Below are 19,732 nucleotides of genomic sequence, written 5' to 3'. Positions count from 1 at the left end.
AAGCAAGATCCAGCGACGGTGAGGTAGCTCCGGGCGGCGTCGCGCGATGGCGGTGTGGCGCCGGTGATGTGGTGGTGGTTGGTGATGGCGTCAGGGCTACGGTGGTCGGGGCACGGGGATCGGGCGCAGGGAGCTCCTCTCCTTGGGGTGATGTGTGTGTGTGTGTGTGTGTGTGTGTGTGTGTGTGTGTGTGCGTGCGTGCCACGAGGTAGAGGGGATCGAGGGGAGAGATGGGGTTCGAGGGAGTGGGGAGTGGGGAGGGACCGCTAGGGTTTCGGGACAGGGGGTTAAGGCGGGTGGGGGTTAAGCGGATGGGCCAGGTGGGTTGGTCAGATGGGCCAGGTGGGCTGGCCAGCCGGTAGTTGGGCTGGTTGGCCCTGGGGGGCTTTTCCTTTTTTGTTAGTTTTCTGCTTGTGGTTTTTTTATTTTATTTTTCTTTCTGTTTTGGCTAATTGTTTGGGCACCAATGAGTTTTGTAAAATATGAGAGTTGGCCCACAAATCATAGCACAAGATATCCTACCACCAAAAACTAGTTTGGGGTAAATATTATTTCATATTTATTTTGTATTAATGAAAAGGTTATTAAATGATGTTTTCAATCACTGTTTGAGGTTGTTTAAGTCACTTATCAAATTTCAATAGTGTTGTTTACAATTTTATCATAGCATCTGATTTATCTACTATTTATTGAACATTTTAGTTTTAATATTCAGAAACTTTTATTGTTTGCTTAATTTTGAATTTTGAATTGTAATCGGTTTCGAACTAACGCGAGATTAGCAACAATAACCGAGGTGACACAGCATCATTAACGTGGGATTACTGTAGCTTAATTATCCGGGCATCATAATTCTCCTCCACTACAAGAAATCTCGTCCTGAGATTTAAGACGTGGAGCAAGGGGAAAAGATCTGGTTACGAAATTCTAACGTGTCTTCTCGGTATTGGTTACTCTGCTCGAAGAGGTCGATCCTCTGCGTTGATGTCTTCATTTCTCTGCTTCAGGTCGTATGATGAAGTCGGCATCCTTTCTTCGGGAATTCCCATCGTACTTACGAAAAAGCTCAGGGGGAAGACTCGGGAAGGACGGAGTTCAAAACACATTAGGTACCTGGGGGCTATCTTAGTGAACGAGGCATAGATGCATCTCTCGAGTTGAAATTCAAGAAATTCATCGAGAGCAAGGGATGAAGGTGCAAAAAAGAAGTTTCAAGCGGATAGGCGACCATTCGTTGCCTGAAACAGAGTGTGGAAGGGGTTCAGAGCAATGAGAATAAGTATTGTGTCTGATACCAGAATTGTTGATCTCTTAGAAGGTGACTCGTGAATTACATACGAAATCAAGCGCGAGTTATAACTTTGGCAACCAGGGGTACAGGAGAGTCAGGTTTCGATCCTGTGGAACTCGGGGTTATGGGCCCACCATGCGGGTTACATGTAGGGAGGGCGATGTCATCTTGCATGATCATGATAGCAAGGCATGTCGGAGAATAGACTGTCATTTATGTCGGCAACAACATCGATAACAAGGGCGAGGGACGAAGAGAACCATTTTCCTGCTCGTTGAACGAGGCGGACCAATAGGCAAGGTTCTCGTCCATCCGTGGTTATCGGAATGTCATCAACAATAGTAACAGGGTCTTACTAACAAGGTTGTACATGAGGGTGTTTACATAAGCAACGAATCATTACTGCTTAGATCATATAACCCACGAGAAAGGTTAAACAAGACAAAGGAAAGAAAAATGTGATCATCAGGTTAAACAGAACAATGGAAATGAAAATGTGTTTAAACACATATTTCAAGGGTATATCCTTCCCAAGGACAAGCAGAGCATGATATCCATGACAGGATATAATGTAGAAAACTCTTTAGGTAAGGGGAGAGAAATTTCATGACATTACCCATACAACGGTGTTTGGATAATTGAGCAGGAAACATTTAGCATTAGGCTTCAAATGTTCCTGTTGAAAATCGGAGTACCATAGACATGCTTCGAGATAGCATTGACATGGTCTTCAAGCAAAGGTTGGACTTGGGATATACAAAGGATCCATCAGGATTACTTATTAAACAAGGTATTCAATTTCCTCATTTAAAAAATGTTTAACCTAGTTAAAAAGGAAACTATAACACTAGGTCCTCCAGTCAGGTGCGCTAGGCATGACATCACCTTACCGAGTCGTATAAAGACCAATGTTATAACTCTTGAAAAATTCTTCCAACCATCATATCTGACCGAGATTCAGATCTGATTGGCATCAGGATACCTCGGACTCGGGATGCCTAAGAAGAAAAGGTGCAACACAATTGACGAGATGACATTATAAGATTCTCGGGCAATGAACTATGGAAGCGAATTCCAAAACAAGATTTCATCGGTAAACCAAGGAGAGGATGAGGAGGTGGCTGATGAACTCAGCGACAATTCATCAAGATTTCCAAAGGATGGATTTCTAGAATTAAATATTGAATGAAAATGCACCTGGAAAATATGCACCAAGTAGGACGTTCAAAGTTAGAATGGTGATTCGATAACGAAACTATCGGCCATTCACTTCAAAACAATAGGGTTGCTAGAGATATCAAATTCCTACAATAGAGTTCACTCAACACGGGGGCCAAGAAAAGAATGGTGATGGCGAGAAGCATCACTGTAACAAGAATTTCTTAAGAGGTGGTGAAATCCTCACAACATTTTTGACATAAAAGATGGTAATACTCCAATGTAAAGAAGAACAATACTGGGTAGCAACGAACTCAAGGTATAACACAAAACACAAACAAGTTTGTGTTGGAGGGAAGGCAAGAAAGTGACCGATGATAACATGACTCATCGAGGGCAAGGATGGTATTTCTCTTCATGAATCCGATTGATATCCTGGAAGAGCTCATAAGGTTGATGATGGTCACGACACATTTGTCGAGAGATTTCATGAAGATGTAATCAATCAGCGACGACATCGAGTCAAAGGAATGATGAAGCGGAAGGTTATTGGAACCATGGGTACGACACCAACTCAAAATCAAGTCTGTTCAAGGAGAAACGATATGATGAGGAAGATCACATAAGATTAGCTTACCATCAAAATCTGTGCTCCAGAAAGAGGGGCCAGGTAGCAGAGTTAAAAAATTTGCATGATAATGATATGGCCGATCAGGCCAGCAATGACTTGAAGGATTAATAAACTCATAAGCAATGAAGAATACTTAGAGTTATTGAATTAAAGTGCGGAATTTATTCACTTATCAGTGTTCTCGGTTGACTACAACCCAGAACCCAGGAAAATTGGAATCGGTGAGAAATAATAGTTGATGAAGAACCCATAAGAATTTATGTAGTTCCATGATATTGTTGTGGTACCAGAGGGTATACTCAAGGGTAGAGCGGGATATAGGTTGGACAAGTGAAATCATTTGTAGAAGGCAAGCACTTAAACTTGTCCAAGAAATGGGATCAAAGAAGAACAATATGGTCAAAACCACGGTCGCAAAAGACCAAGCATAGATAAGGGAAGAAGTTATATCAAGGGGATTATTATTACTACGAGAAGCTTCCATGATAAGTTCCACCTCGGGTCCATGGGCATGAACACAAAGTTCAAGGTCGACTCCCACTTCTCCAAAGCATAACCTTATAGTCACTTCTCGTTTCGACAATGGCATTAGTGTTGAAAGTTTTACCTGGTGAAATACCAAATGAGTATGACCTGTGAAAACTTCCGAGTTCACACATATTAAGGAAGGCATAGGTTCAACCCATCAGGGCATCTTAGGAACATATACCACAAACTTCGGGGAAAATAATGCAAGCTCGAAAGTAGAGCATTGTTCAAAAGCAGATGATACAATTTACCAAAAGCATTATATACCCATGGAAAGGCTCTCAAGGTTATTCAATATGAAGGACACTGTCAGATAAAATCCAACAAAGGAACCGATGGTCCACAAGGGGTCTGATGTGAGCATCGGTACTCAACCAGAGGAAGAAGAATGCACGGGCATCATATTATAGAACATCTGAATAATTCGATGCTTAGATAACAAAGGAATTACGGTTTCCAAAACAAAGGATCGGAAGTAGTCGCTCTGATCAAGGATGTATAAGTTGGATAGACCAGAGGCACAATTGATGACAAATAGTTTAATCGAGAACTAGCTCATGTTCAAAAATGATGTCTGAGCCGGAAAGATAATTTAGAAGGGTTGATAGATGATTGTGTGCATTCGCACACATGTTGAATCAATAGGATCAAAATGACGGTGTCAAAAGATACTAGTGAATATTGCCAGATATATGGGAAGCATCCATAATGCTAGTAGACAAGTATTTGCAAAGTAATAAAGCTGCTAAGGATTTTCGGAGGATTGAATAGTATTTCAAAGACATTTGTGAAACACCTGACAACTGGGGATGAGCGGATACTCAGAAAGTGCGAGAAATTATTCTTAGGGGTATTCAGGTGGCAAAGAACTGCAAGGCAGTAGGCACAAAATATTCTCGGGGTATCTTGTAATAACAAGATCAACTGGGAATAAAAGTAAGCATGACAGGTGTAAGTATTCATCCATAGGGATATTTCGGTGGAAGGGAATTGCAGAAGCAACGGGCACAAGGTCTCGAGAGAAAATCGGAGAGTATCTTCGAAATCTTTTGGTGCAGCCAGCGATCATCTGGACTGAAAGGGGCTCTCCGGGAGAAAGTATTTTCGAGAACCTAAAGTTAGATTTTAGTAAAAATTGTTTAACCCGATAGAAGAGAGTTCAGAATCCCGGAGTAAAGATCGAGGAGTAAAAGATCCTAATACCACCCAATGGCGACGTGGGCCCATGGGCCGCACAACCATGTTAGTAAAAGTTTTGCAATGTCTAGACTCGACTTCGACCAAGGAGTGTGGAAGGGGGATTCCTATAGGCAGTCGGCTCTGGTACCAACTTGTGACGCCCCCGATTCAATCGTACACTAATCATGCACGCAAATGTGTACGATCAAGACTAGGGACTCACGAGAAGATATCACAACACAACTCTAAAAACATAAATAAGTCATACAAGCATCATATTATAAGCCAGGGCCTCGAGGGCTCGAATACAAGTGCTCGAGTCAGCGGAAGCAACAATATCTGAGTACAGACATAAGTTAAACAAGTTTGCCATAAGAAGGCTAGCACAAAGTGGGATACAGATCGAAAGAGGCGCATGCCTCCTACCTGGGATCCTCCTAAACTACTCCTGGTCATCGTCAGCAGCCTGCACGTAGTAGTAGGCACCTCCAGTGTAGTAATCATCGTTGACGGTGGCGTCTGGCTCCTCGGCTCCAACGTCTGGTTGCGGCATCCGAGAAGAAGAGGAAAATGGGGGAAAAGAGGGAGCAAAGCAACCGTGAGTACTCATCCAGAGTACTCGCAAGCAATGACCTACACTACATATGCATGGGTATATGTGTAAGGAGGCCATATCAGTGGACTAAACTGCAGAATGCCAGAATAAGAGGGGGATATCTAGTCCCATCAAAGACTATGCTTCTGGCAGCCTCCGTCTTGCAGCATGTAGAAGAGAGTAGATTGAAGTCCTCCAAGTAGCAACGCATAGCATAATCCTACCCGGCGATCGTCCCCTCGTCGCCCTGTGGAAAAGCGATCACCGGGTTATCTGTGGAACTTGTCTGGGTGTGTTTTATTAAGTATCCGATTCTAGTTGTCACAAGGTCAAGGTACAACTCTGGGTCGTCCTTTTACCGAGGGACACGGCTATTCGAATAGATAAACTTCCCTGCAGGGGTGCACCACATTTCCCAACACGCTTGATCCCATTTGGCCGGACACACTTTCCTAGGTCATGCCCGGCCTCGGAAGATCAACACGTCGCAGCCCCACCTAGGCACAACAGAGAGGTTAGCACGCCGGTCTAAATCCTATGCATGCAGGGGTCTGGGCCCATCGCCCATTGCACACTTGCACATTGTGAGGGCGGCCGAAAGCAGACCTAGCCTCCCTAATACAAGAGCAGGCGTTCCAGTCCAATCCGGCGCGCGTCGCTCTGTCACTGACGTCAAGAAGGCTTCGGCTGATACCACGACGTCGAGTGCCCATAACTGTTCCCGCATAGTTGGTTAGTGCATATATGCCAGTGGCCAGACTCAAATCAAATACCAAGATCTCGTTAAGCGTGTTAATTGAAGTATCCGCGAACGCCGACCAGGGCTAGGCCCACCTCTCGCCTAGGTGGTCTCAACCTGTCCTATTGCTCCGCCACAAAGTAACAATCGGGGGCCGTCGGGAACCCAAGCCCACCTCTACCGGGATGGAGCCACCTGTCCTTCCAGCCCCCACATCGGAATCACTTACGGGTACTTAACAAGCTGACCCGACTTTAGTCACCATCTATATAGTATATGTATATATAGCATATACCCGTGATCACCTCCCGAGTGATCACGACCCGATAGTATAGCATGGTAGACTGACAAGAATGTAGGGCCAATAATGGTAAACTAGCACCCTATACTAAGCATTTAGGATTGCAGGCAAGGTATCAACAGATGTAGCAACAATGACAGGCTATGCAACAAAATAGGATTAAACGAAACAGTAACATGCTACACTACTCTAATGCAAGCAGTAGAGGATAGAATAGACGATATCTGGTGATCAAAGGGGGGGGGCTTGCATGGTTGCTCTGGCAAGAAGGAGGGGTCGTCAACTCCGTAGTCGACCTGGGTAGCAGCAGTGTCAGTCTCGTAGTCTACCAGAGAGAAGAGGGGGAAGATACAGTAAATATAATGCAATCATAAGCATAACGATGCATGACATGACAATGAGCGGTGTTAGGTGTGCCCTAACGCGGTATGAGGTGATAACGGTGAAAGGGGGAAACATCCGGGAAAGTATCCCCGGTGTTTCGCGTTTTCGGGCAAAGGAGCCGGAGGGGGAAAGTCGCGAGTTCGGTATGTTAGGGATGTGTGGCGGATGAACGAGATGCGTGTCTGGATTCGTCTCGTCGTTCTGAGCAACTTTCATGTACAAAGTTTATCCATCCGAGCTACGATTTATTTTATATTGATTTTTAAAAGATTTAATCATTTTTAGAATTTATTTAATTATTTGATGACATCATCATGACATCAGCCTGACGTCAGCAGTCAACAGAGTGTTGACTTAGTCAAACTGACGTGTGGGTCCCACATGTCATACTCTGTTAACTAATTAACCAAATAAATTAGTTTAGTTAATAAATTAGCTAGGTTAGTTAATTAATTATGTTAATTAAACAGGATTAATCAAGTTAAATATTTTAGATAATTAATTAATTAAATTTATATTCATTATTATTAATTTTATCTCTTTTTTGAAAATCATTCTGGGGGTGGGGTCCCACTGTCATAGGCCCTATGGGCCTTAACGGGCACGGGCACGCGTTAACGGGCGCCGGGGCGTGCGGGTGCGGGTGCCCGAACTGGACGCGGCCAGTCGAGACCACGGCCAGGGGGAAAACGCCGGCACGGCGCCGGCGTGGCAGCGGCTACACCACAGCAGGGCAAAAGGGAGGAGCAAGGTGGGCGCCGAAGCGCCGGAGGTGGCTGCGGGCGTGAGGCGCGGCGCAGCCTAGCGCGGAGCGCGCCGGGGCGGACGACGGCGCGGACCACAGGCGAGGCTAGCACGCGGGTGCGCGTGTGCTCACCGCGAGCACGAGCACCGGGCGGCGCGTGCACGTCCGCAGGACGGCGCGAGGGACAGAGAGGAAGGGAGGCCGGGGGCCTCACCGCGGATCCGTAGGGTCAAGGGTAGCATGGCCCGGGGAGGAGTCGGGGAAGCGAGTTCCGGCGACGGCGAGGTAGCTCCGGGCGGCGTCGGGCGATGGCGGTGTGGCGCCGGTGATGTGGTGGTGGTTGGCGACGACGTCGGGGCGACTGGGGCGTGTGGGGGGCGGGTTACGGTGGTCGGGGCACGGGGATCAGGCGCAAGGAGCTCCTCTCCCTGGCGCGATTTGTGCGTGCGTGTGCGCGCCGCGAGGAGGAGGGGATCGAGGGGAGAGATGGGGTTCGAGGGAGTGGGGAGTGGGGAGGGACCGCTAGGGTTTCGGGATAGAGGGGGTTAAGGGGAGTGGGGTGAGGCCGGATGGGCGAGGTGGGCAGGCCGGATGGGCCAGGTGGGCTGGCCGGCCGGTAGTTGGGCCGGTTGGCCCCGGGGGCTTTTCCTTTTTTGTTAGTTTTCTGTTTGTGCTTTTTTTATTTTATTTGTTCTTTCTGTTTTGGCTAATTGTTTGGGCACCAATGAGTTTTGTAAAATATGAGAGTTGGCCCACAAATCACAGCACAAGATATCCTACCACCAAAAACTAGTTTGGGGTAAATATCATTTCATGTTTATTTTGTATTAATAAAAAGGTTATTAAATGATGTTTTCAGCCACTGTTTGAGGTTGTTTAAGTCACTTATCAAATTTCAATAGTGTTGTTTACAATTTTATCATAGCATCTGATTTATCTACTATTTATTGAACATTTAAGTTTTAATATTCAGAAACTTTTATTGTTTGCTTGATTTTAAATTTTGAATTGTAATCGGTTTCGAACTAATGCGAGATTAGCAACAATAACCGAGGTGACACGGCATCGTTAACGTGGGATTACTGTAGCTTAATTATCCGGGCGTCACAAGCTCCCTCTTGCAGGGGGCTAGGTCGAGGTACTCAGGTGTGCAAAAATTGCTCTTCGGCCTCCTTATGGCCTCGAGGAAGCTGCGTCATTACTTCAAAGCGCACGAGATCACCATGGTCACCCGCCTCCCGTTGCAACGGATACTGCATAACCCACATGCAACGGGGAGGATCGTGGAATGGGCCCTGGAGCTGTCGAGTTTTGGTTTAAAGTTCGAAAGCACCTCGATGATTCAGAGCAGAGTCTTGGCGGAGTTTGTTGCCGTATGGACCTCGACGCCCGACGAAGAGGTACAGGAGACCACTCTCCCCGGCAAGGAAACAAGCCGCAACTGGATCATGTACTTTGATGGGGCTTTTTCACTGCAAGGCGCCGGTGCTGGTGTGCTGCTTGTCACACCCACCGGAGAGCACCTCAAGTATGTTGTCCAAACACACTTTCCCCGAGAGATGTCAACTAACAATACCGTCGGGTACGAGGGATTGCTTGCCAGTCTTGGGATCGCAGCGGACCTTGGAGTCAAAAAGCTCATCGTGAGGGGTGATTCGCAGCTCATCGTCAGGCAGATCAACAAAGATTACCAAAGCCCATTAATGGAAGCTTACGTGGATGAAGTGAGGAAACTAGAGGAGCGCTTTGACAGTATACGAGCAGAGCATGTCCCTCGGACGGAAAACAACATCGCCGACTACTTGTGAAAGCGCGCTGCCCTCAAGCTACCTGTGGAACCAGGTACTTTTGTGCTTCGGTTAACTCAACCATCCGTCGAACCATCAATCGGGCAGAACAAACAGAGGAAGCTAGGCCCCGGCAAGTACTTCGAGCTCCTTGGAGTTGCTGGCAAAGATGTTGCTGTGGATGCCGATCCTGCCGCGGGGAAACCAACTCCGGCAGGGCCTCTGGCCATGGCCGTAGAGACGGCCGCTCCCGTGGCAGAAGAGATGCCTTTGATCCTTGTCGTCGAACCACGGGCTCCGGCATGGGCACAACACACCGTCCGATTCCTCCAAATGGGAGAGCTTACTGAGGAGTAGGAAGAGGCAGAGAGAGTAGCCCGCCGGTCTGCTCTGTACCAATTCATTGACAACGTATTGTACAGAAAAGGACCGAATGGGGTGAAATTGAAGTGCATCTCCCGGGAGGAAGGACTAGAGCTATTGGCAGAGATACATGGAGGCATATGTGGCTCCCACATAGGGTCGAGGGCCCTTGCTGGCAAGGCTTTCCAGAAAGGTTTCTTCTGGCCCACTGCCCTCCTGGATGCGACGGCACTAGTAACCAAGTGTGAAGCATGCCAGTTCCATTCGAAGAAGCTTCATCAACCAGCTCAAGCTCTTCAAACCATCCCTCTCTCCTGGCCCTTCTTGGTCTAGGGGCTCGACATATTAGGCCCTTTCCCTCGTGCCGTCGGGGGCTTTGAGTACTTGTACGTTGCAATCGACAAGTTCACAAAGTGGTCAGAGGTGGAAGCGGTGAGGAAGGTGACAGCGCAGTCAGCCATCAAGTTCTTCAAGGGGCTACTTTGCCATTTTGGGGTACCCAACGGGATCATCACCGACAATGGCACACAGTTCACAGCCACGCCTTCATGTAGTACATCAAGGATCTCGGCAGCAAGGTCTGTTTTGCTTCCATGGCACACCCACGAAGCAACGGCCAAGCAGAGAGAGCAAATGCTGAAGTTCTGCGAGGCTTAAGAACGAAGACTTTTGACAGGCTATGCAAGAGTGGAAGGCGCTGGATTGACGAGTTGCCGGCGGTTCTCTGGTCGATCAGAACGATGCCAAATCGAGCCACCGGCCAGACACCCTTTGCCCTGGTCTACAGGGAGCAGTTCTCCCCACAGAACTCACATACGGGTTGCCTCGAGTGCTTGCTATGATGAGCATGAGCAAGAACGATTGCGGCAAGATGATGCAACGTTCCTTGAGGAAGATCATCTCCGGCCGGCTGTGAGAGCAGCGCGCTACCAGCAAGCCTTGCGCCGCTACAATAGCCGCAAGGTTCATGCCCGGAGCTTTGAGGAAGGCGACCTTGTTCTTCGGCATGTTCAGTCGGCCAAAAATTCCAACAAGTTGATGCCAAAGTGGGAAGGCCCTTATCGGGTAACGCGAGTCACCAGGCCGGGTGCAGTCCACTTGGAGACCGAAGATGCCATTCCAGTGAGCAACTCCTGGAACATCGAGCATCTTCGCAAGTTTTACCCATAAGGCGCGGCTGCCGGCCCCCCGGGCAAGCCCCCTTTTGTACAAGCCTTGCCGGCAAGGCATGTGACCCTTTGTACAAAGCCAGGCGCAGACCGTGAGCATAAATAAACGAAGCGCTGGCACCCTAAGTTATAGCATGCATGCTAGATTGAGTCTCTCCCTCGGTTAGGGTTGATAGTGCTTAGCGGCGACTGACCCCTAGCATAGAGGTCGAGTTTGCGTCGTTTTGTTCCTGTCCGTTCTCTTTGGTATGCAGGGTACATGATATGTTTCCGCCAAGCCAAGTGGAAGGAAGAAAATGAGCCAGCGCCCCAAGCCCGGCAAGCCAAGCTTGCCGAGGTCAAAAGACACGGAGATCCACACACAACAAGTCAAGGTTGCCAGGGGCTGTAGATTCAGATAAGTTTTCCCATCCCATGTCATGCATTCCCAAACTTGGGACGTATGGAACCTCGTTTTGTTCCAAGGCTGCCGTGCTCCCCTCGTTCCTATCACCCAAGAACTCCTTGGTCCAGAATATGGTCGTAGCCGCGGAGGCAAGGAAGCAAGCATAGGGCCCACCCCCACTTCATCCCTGCCTCCACAAAAGACGTGAGTATGGACGAATGAGTGGGGGAACGGCAAGGCCTACTGCTGGGAGACGATCCTTATATTAAAAATAACAAGGACTTGTTCCTTGGTGTGGGCTTTGCTCGCACGCACGCACAAGACCCGGCAAGAACCCTTTTCCCATTAATACGTTCCATATAGGTACAGTAAGTACGTAACATAAACATGAACGGGGAGATTACAGGTTTTAGATCTAAATAAGGCCCGTAGGCTTACAAGTTGAAAAAATATAAGGTGCGTGTAATCCCTTTCTTGTCCCTCTCCTCAGGAAATGAAACAAGAAAGCAAAAGGGGAAAAAGGGCGCCTAGGCGAGGTACGAGCAGCAGAAGGCACAAGGAGAACATCCCGGTGGCCACCCCGAAGGGAAGCTAGTGATGATGATGACGGGAGAAGAGCTGGAAGACGAGGCGGCAGGACCGGCAATACGCGATGAAGGCGTCGGTGCCCGCGTACTCCGGCTTGATGGCCCACCACCTGTCCTCTTCGTCTTCTCCTGCCTCCCGAGCCAGCCGCCCGAGGAGATGACTCCGAGAAGTTCACGGAGCCGGCGACATGGATGATGGGGTCACCGGTGTCGCCTCGGAGTGGCGCGCCCGACGCCTAGTCGGACCCGTCGTCCTGCCGCCCGTTACCCTCGTCATCTCTGCCGCTGTCCTCCTCGTCACTCTCAATCGAGGAGGAGTCTTCGTCAACAGAGGAGCTCTCCATGTAGCACCTTACGCGAGTCCCCAAGTGCCCAAAGACCTTGACGGAGAGGAGGCCGCTCTCCATTAACTTGAAATGGAGAGTGAGCCCCTCCGTCAGGCTGTGGATACGGGAAAAGGTCTTCCACCCTCGGCGAAGATACATGACATGAGGGGCGGGGAACTCGACGTCGACCCATGTACCGTTGTTCCCACAACCCCTCATATGCAGCCGCAGTGCCTGCGGCGGGTCCAGCTCCATCTCCCGCGCAAATGGGGTCGGGAGACGAAGATGAAGGCGCGGCGGCTGGCGCAGCCTGAGGAAGAACTTGTAGGGGTTTTCCCTGACGTGGCCCTCCACTGGGGGAGGGGCCGCTTGAAAGAACAAGTGCTCCCTGGGTGATTTTGGTAATTAATGTCAACATATCTGTTGTTGGACTAACACTTTTACCTAGTATGTTTCAGACAAGTTCAACAATGGAGTGGCATGGACTAGAGGATGTGGAACCTCTTCAAGATGCTAAGGACAAATGATTGGCTCAAGCTCCAAGATCAAGACTCTGCATTTTCTATTTTAGTGATCCAAGATCACATTGAGTCTATAGGAAAAGCCAATACTATCAAGAGGGGATGATGTGTTGCTTAATGGCTTGCTTGCTCAAGTGCTTAATGATATGCTCCAAAGCCTTCAACTACCTTCTCACATCCACATATGTTCTAAACCCAAAGTCTAACTCGGCCCCACCGATTCTTTCCATCTGGCGCCATCGAGTTCAGATGTCTTAGCCACTGCCACAAACCCTAGGCAAATATACACCGATAGGGATCTCGGTCTCACGGAGATGGGATTGTAATCTCTCTGTGTATGTCCATTACCAAAATCGGTTCCATCGAGTTTGAGTGATCGGTACTACCGAGATTACAATGCAAACTCTCTGGTTAACTTATTACCAAAATCGGTCCTACCGAGTTTGTGTAATTGGTCTCACCGAGTTTGCCTGACCAACTCTCTGGTTAGCTTATTACCAAAATTGGTCCCACCAAGTTTGTGTAATCGGTCTCACCGAGATTACGTTAAGTCCTAACCCTAAGCATATTGGTCCTACCGAGTTGCATGTCGGTCCCACGAAAATCCTAACGGTCACTAGATTTGCTGAATCGGTTTGACCGAGTTTACCAATTCGGTCCCACCGAGTTTGGCAAGTTGTGTGTAATGGTTAGATTTTGTGTGGAGGCTATATATACCCCTCAACCTCCTCTTCATTCGTGGAGAGAGCCATCAGAACGAACCTACACTTCCAGCATCCATTTTCTGAGAGAGAACCACCTACTCATGTGTTGAGGCCAAGATATTCCATTCCTACCATATGAATCTTGACCTCTAGCCTTCCCCAAGTTGCTTTCCACTCAAATCTTCTTTCCACCAAATCCAAATCCTGTGAGAGAGAGTTGAGTGTTGGGGAGACGATCATTTGAAGCACAAGAGCAAGGAGTTCATCATCAACACACCATTTGTTACTTCTTGGAGAGTGGTGTCTCCTAGATTGGCTAGGTGTCACTTGGGAGCCTCCAACAAGATTGTGGTGTTGAACCAAGGAGTTTGTAAGGGCAAGGAGATCGCCTACTTCGTGAAGATCTACCGCTAGTGAGGCAAGTCCTTCGTGGGCGACGGCCATGGTGGGATAGACAAGGTTGCTTCTTCGTGAACCCTTCATGGGTGGAGCCCTCCGTGGACTCGCGCAACCGTTACCCTTCATGGGTTGAAGTCTCCATCAACGTGGATGTACGATAGCACCACCTATCGGAACCACGGCTCAAAAATCACCGTGTCTCCAAAATTGTGTTTGAATCCTCCAATCCCTTCCCTTTACATTCTTGCAAGTTGCATGCTTTACTTTCCGCTGCTCATATACTCTTTGCATGCTTGCTTGATCTGTATTGCAATTCATAAACTTGTGCCTAAACTCCACACCAACTTAAAGAACTTAAAAACTGCAACTTTTGGTACTTAGTGTCTAATCACCCCCCCCTCTAGACACCTCTTCTCAATCCTTTCAATTTGTATCAGAGCTTTGGTCTCCATTGCTTTGGTTTAAACACCATTGGAGGAAGATGGATGAGTCTACTATTGGGAGTCTTAGACATAGAGTGCCTATACTTGATGGAGAGTACTTTCATGAGTGGAAAAATGAGATGCTTGTGATTTTCAATCAATATCATTTGAACAAGTACGTTGCTAGCCCTTGTGCACCTCATGTTGATCCTATGCATCCTACCCTTGATGAGTCAATTGACATGATTCGCAATCTTAGAACTGTTGAACTTATCATTAGAAGATTTCCTAGAAACTTGATTGGATGTTTGCCTACTCTTAAGTGTGCCTACACCATATGGAAATTTCTTGAGGAACGCTTTCCAAATTATTCCTTGAAAAATCTTGATGAAATTCTCCATAAGTCTATTGCCTTGAGTAAGATGAATTCTAGTGATCCTATGTTTGGTGATTGTCTATTTGAGCTTACCAACCTTATGCGTCTCAAAGGAGATGTTGGAATTATTAGTGATATTATTTCCGAAGCTATAAAAATTCATAAGCAAGATCATTGTCAAAGTCACTCTAAAAAATCACCCTCTCTAGGATTTGATCCACCACATGACGATGTTGAACATGGATACTATGATGAGGATGATGATAGTGACTTCGATCTTGATGATGCAATGAGACACTTTGGTCTTATGGCAAATCTTCGGATATATATGGTAGGAGGAAAGGAATGGGTTCTTGATAGTGGATGTACCGATCGTATGACCGGAGATAAAGACATGTTTAGGGAGCTTGCTGAAAACGATGGTCCTCGAAAGTATGTCACCATCGGTGACAACTCAAAGGGTAAGGTGGTTGGTCTCGGTAAGGTGGCCATATCACATGATAGCTCCATACAAAATGTCATGCTCGTTGAATCTCTTAGCTACAACTTACTTTCAGTATCTAGACTTGCTGATTTCGGTTTCAATGTCCTATTTACTGAAGTAGATTGACAAGTGTTTCGTAGAGATAATCATAAAATGTTCTTTACCGGTGTGTGTAGAGGTGATCTATACATTGTTGATTTCACTAAAAAGGCTCAACCTAGAACTTGCTTTATTGCTAAATCCTCTAAAGGTTGGTTATGGCATAGACGATTAGGTCATGTTGGCATGCGAAACCTTGACAAGCTTATTAAAGGAAATCATATCCTTGGAGTTAACGATGTCATATTTGATAAGGATAGACTTTGCAGCGCTTGTTAGGCAGGTAAACAGGTCGGAAGAAGGCATCACGTTAAGAACATCATGCCTACAAGGAGGCCACTCGAGCTATTTCACATGGATCTCTTGGGTCCCAACGCCTACAAGAGTCTCGGTGGAAATTCTTTTTGTCTAGTTATAGTTGATGATTTTTCAAGTTTTACGTGGGTGTTCTTTCTCGATGATAAATTGCAGGTCCAAAAGATCTTCAAAAACTTCGCCAGGAAGGCCCAAAATCAATTTGAAGTGAAGATCAAGAAGGTTCGCAGCGACAACGGAACGGAGTTCAAGAACGCAAATGTGGACATCTTTCTTGATGAAGAAGGGATTTCACACAAGTTCTCGGCTACGTACACACCTCAACAAAATGGAGTTGTTGAGAGGAAGAACCGGACGCTCATCGAAATGGCGAGAATGATGCTTGGTGAGTACAAGACGCCGAAGCACTTTTGGGCGGAAGCGGTTGAGACATCTTGTCATGCAACAAATCTCTTGTATCTTCGCAAGCTACTCGACAAGACGGCATACGAGCTTCTAACCGGTAACAAACCCCAAGTTGGATACTTTCGAGTATTCGGCTCAAAGTGCTACATTCTTGATAAGCATCGTCGTTCTAAATTTGCTCCTAAGTCTCATGAGGGTTTCCTACTTGGTTATGGCTCAAACTCTCACACATACTGTGTCTACAACAATTTCACCCGAAAGGTTGAAGAGACGGTAGATGTGAAGTTTGATGAATCTAACAGCTCGCAAGTAGAGCAATTGCCAATTGATGTAGGAGACAAAGACCCCTCGGAAGCAATCCAAGACTTGTCTATTGGCAAGATTCTTCCAACGAAGGTGAAGGAGAGTACCTCGTTCATCCAAGTGGAAGCTTCTAACTCATCACAAGGTGAACCAAGAGTTGATACGGAAGCATCCATAAGTGGGACACACCAAGATGAAGAAAACGAGGAAGTGCACTGATACGTCTCCAAGGTATCTATAATTTTTGATTGCTCCATGCTACTTTATCTACTGTTTTGGACTATATTGGGCTTTATTTTCCACTTTTATATTATTTTTGGGACTAACCTATTAACCGGAGGCCCAGCCCAGGATTGCTGTTTTTTTGCCTATTTTAGTGTTTCGAAGAAACGGAATATCAAACGGAGTCCAAACGGAATGAAACCTTCGGGAACGTGATTTTCTCACCGAACGTGATCCAGGAGACTTGGACCCTGCTCCAAGGAACAAAAGAGTCGGTCACGAGGGTGGGGGGCGCCCCCCCCCCTAGTGTGTGCCCCCTGCCTCGTGGCCCCCCTGTTGCTCCACCGACGTACTCCTTCCTCCTATATATACCTAGGTATCCCCAAACAATCAGAACAAGAGCCAAAAACGTAATTCCACAGCTGCAACCTTCTGTATCTATGAGATCCCATCTTGGGGCCTGTTCCGGAGCTTCGCTGGAGGGGGCATCCACCACGGAGGGCTTCTACATCAACACCATAGCCCCTCCGATGAAGTGTGAGTAGTTTACTTCAGACATTCGGGTCCATAGCTAGTAGCTAAATGGCTTCTTCTCTCTTTTTGGATCTCAATACAATGTTCCCCCCCTCTCTCGTGGAGATCTATTCGATGTAATCTTCTTTTTGCGGTGTGTTTGTTGAGACCGATGAATTGTGGGTTTATGATCCATCTTATCTATGAATAATATTTGAATCTTCTCTGAATTCTTTTATGTATGATTGAGTTATCTTTGAAAGTCTCTTCGAATTATCCGTTTGGTTTGGCCAACTAGATTGGTAGTTCTAGCAATGGGAGAAGTGCTTAGCTTTGGGTTCAATCTTGCGGTGTCCTTTCCCAGTGACAGAAGGGGCAGCAAGGCACGTATTGTATTGTTTCCATCGAGGATAACAAGATGGGGTTTTTATCATATTGCATGAATTTATATCTCTACATCATGTCATCTTGCTTAAGGCGTTACTCTGTTTTTAACTTAATACTCTAGATGCATGCTAGATAGCGGTCGATGAGTGGAGTAATAGTAGTAGATGCAGAATCGTTTCGATCTACTTGTCTCGAACGTGATGCCTATATACACGATCATACCTAGATATACTCATAACTCTGCTCAATTCTGTCAATTGCTCAACAGTAATTTGTTCACCTACCGTAGAAAATCTATGCTCTTGAGAGAAGCCACTAGTGAAACCTATGGCCCCCAGGTCTATTCTCATCATATCAATCTTCATTTACTTTATTACTTGCTTTGTTTTTACTTTGCCTTTTACTTTTCACTTTGCATCTATATACCAAAAATACCAAACATATTATTTATCATCTCTATCAGATCTCACTCTCGTAAGTGACCGTGAAGGGATTGACAACCCCTAATTGCGTTGATTGCGAGGAGCTATCATTTTGTGTAGGTATGAGGGAGTTGTGTGTGGTCTCCTACTGGATTGATACCTTGGTTCTCAAAAACTGAGGGAAATACTTACGCTACTTTGCTGCATCATCCTCTCCTCTTCGGGGAAATCCAACGTAGTGCTCAAGAGGTAGCTAGAAGAATTTCTGGCGCCGTTGCCGGGGAAGCTCACGCAAGAGCAAGTCAACCATACCATGTACCCATCACAATCCCTATCTCTCGCATTACATTATTTGCCATTTGCCTCTCGTTTTCCTGTCCCCCACTTCACCCTTGCCGTTTTATTTTCCCTCTCTTTCCGAATCTCCTCCTCTTCTTTCCCGTTTGCCTTTTCCCGTTGCCTTTCTGTTTGCTTGTGTGTTGCATTACTTGTTGCCATGGCCTAAGATAATACCAAATTGTGTGACTTCTCGAATACCAATAATAATGATTTCCTTAGTACTTCGATTGCTCCTCTTAATAATGATGAGTCTTGTGAAATCAATACCACTTTGCTGAATTTTGTTATGAAAGATCAATTCGCCACCGGCCTTCCTAGTGAAGATGCCGCTACTCATCTAAAAAATTTTGTTGATTTGTGTGAAATGCAAAAGAAGAAAGATACGGATAACAATATTGTCAAATTGAAGTTATTCCTGTTTTCACTTAGAGATCGTGCTAAAGTTTGGTTTTCGTCTTTGCCTAAAAATAGTGTTGATTCTTGGAACAAGTGCAAAGATGCTTTTATCTCTAAGTATTTTCCTCCCGCTAAGATCATCACTCTTAGGAACGATATTATGAATTTTAAACAACTTGATCATGAGCATGTTGCCCAATCTTGGGAAAGAATGAAATTGATGCTTCGCAATTGCCCTACTCATGGTTTGAATTTATGGATGATCATACAAATTTTTTATGCCGGATTGAATTTTGCTTCTAGAAACCTTTTAGATTCGGCCGCAGGAGGCACGTTTATGGAAATTACGTTAGGAGATGCTACAAAATTGGTTGATAATATTATGGCTAATTATTCTCAATGGCACACTGAAAGATCTTCTAGTAAAAAAGTGCATGCTATAGAAGAAATCAATGTTTTGAGTGAAAAGATGGATGAACTTATGAAGATATTTGCTACTAAAAATACTCCTCTTGATCCCAATGATATGCCTTTGTCTACTTTGATTGAGAATAATAATGAATCTATGGATGTGAATTTTGTTGGTAGGAATAGTTTTGGAAACAACGCGTATAGAGGGAATTTTAATCCTAGGCCTTATCCTAGTCATCCTTCTAATAATTATGGAAATTCCTACAACAACTCATGGAAATTTTAATAAGATGCCCTCTAAATTTGAGAGTAGTGTTAAAGAGTTTATGAATTCACAAAAGAATTTTAATGCTTTGCTTGAAGAGAAATTGCTTAAAGTTGATGATTTGGCTAGGAACGTTGATAGAATTTCTCTTGAAATTGATTCTTTCAAGCTTAGATATATTCCTCCTAAGCATGATATCAATGAGTATCTCAAAGACATGAGAATTTCCATTGATGAGTGCAAAGAAAGAACCGCTAGGATGCGTGCTTCCAAAGATGCCTTTATTAAAGCGTGTTCTTCCAATTCCTATGAAAATCAAGATGAAGATCTAAAAGTTATTGATGTGTCCCCCATTAAATCTTTGTTTTGCAATATGAATCTTGATGAAACTGAATATGATCTTCCTTTACCTAGAAGACGTTCTAAGAATTCAGAGTTTCTAGATCTTGATGATGAAATTAATGAAAGTGGGATTGAAAGAAATAAAAAAGTAGATGTTGCTAAACCCACTATTTTGGATCTCAAGGAATTTAATTATGAAAATTGTTCTTTAATTGGTTGTATTTCCTTGTTGCAATCCG

Source organism: Triticum aestivum, chromosome 4B (assembly GCF_018294505.1).
Source record: "Triticum aestivum cultivar Chinese Spring chromosome 4B, IWGSC CS RefSeq v2.1, whole genome shotgun sequence".
Classification (NCBI taxonomy): Eukaryota; Viridiplantae; Streptophyta; class Magnoliopsida; order Poales; family Poaceae; genus Triticum; species Triticum aestivum.
This window is presented reverse-complemented; position numbering follows the sequence as displayed.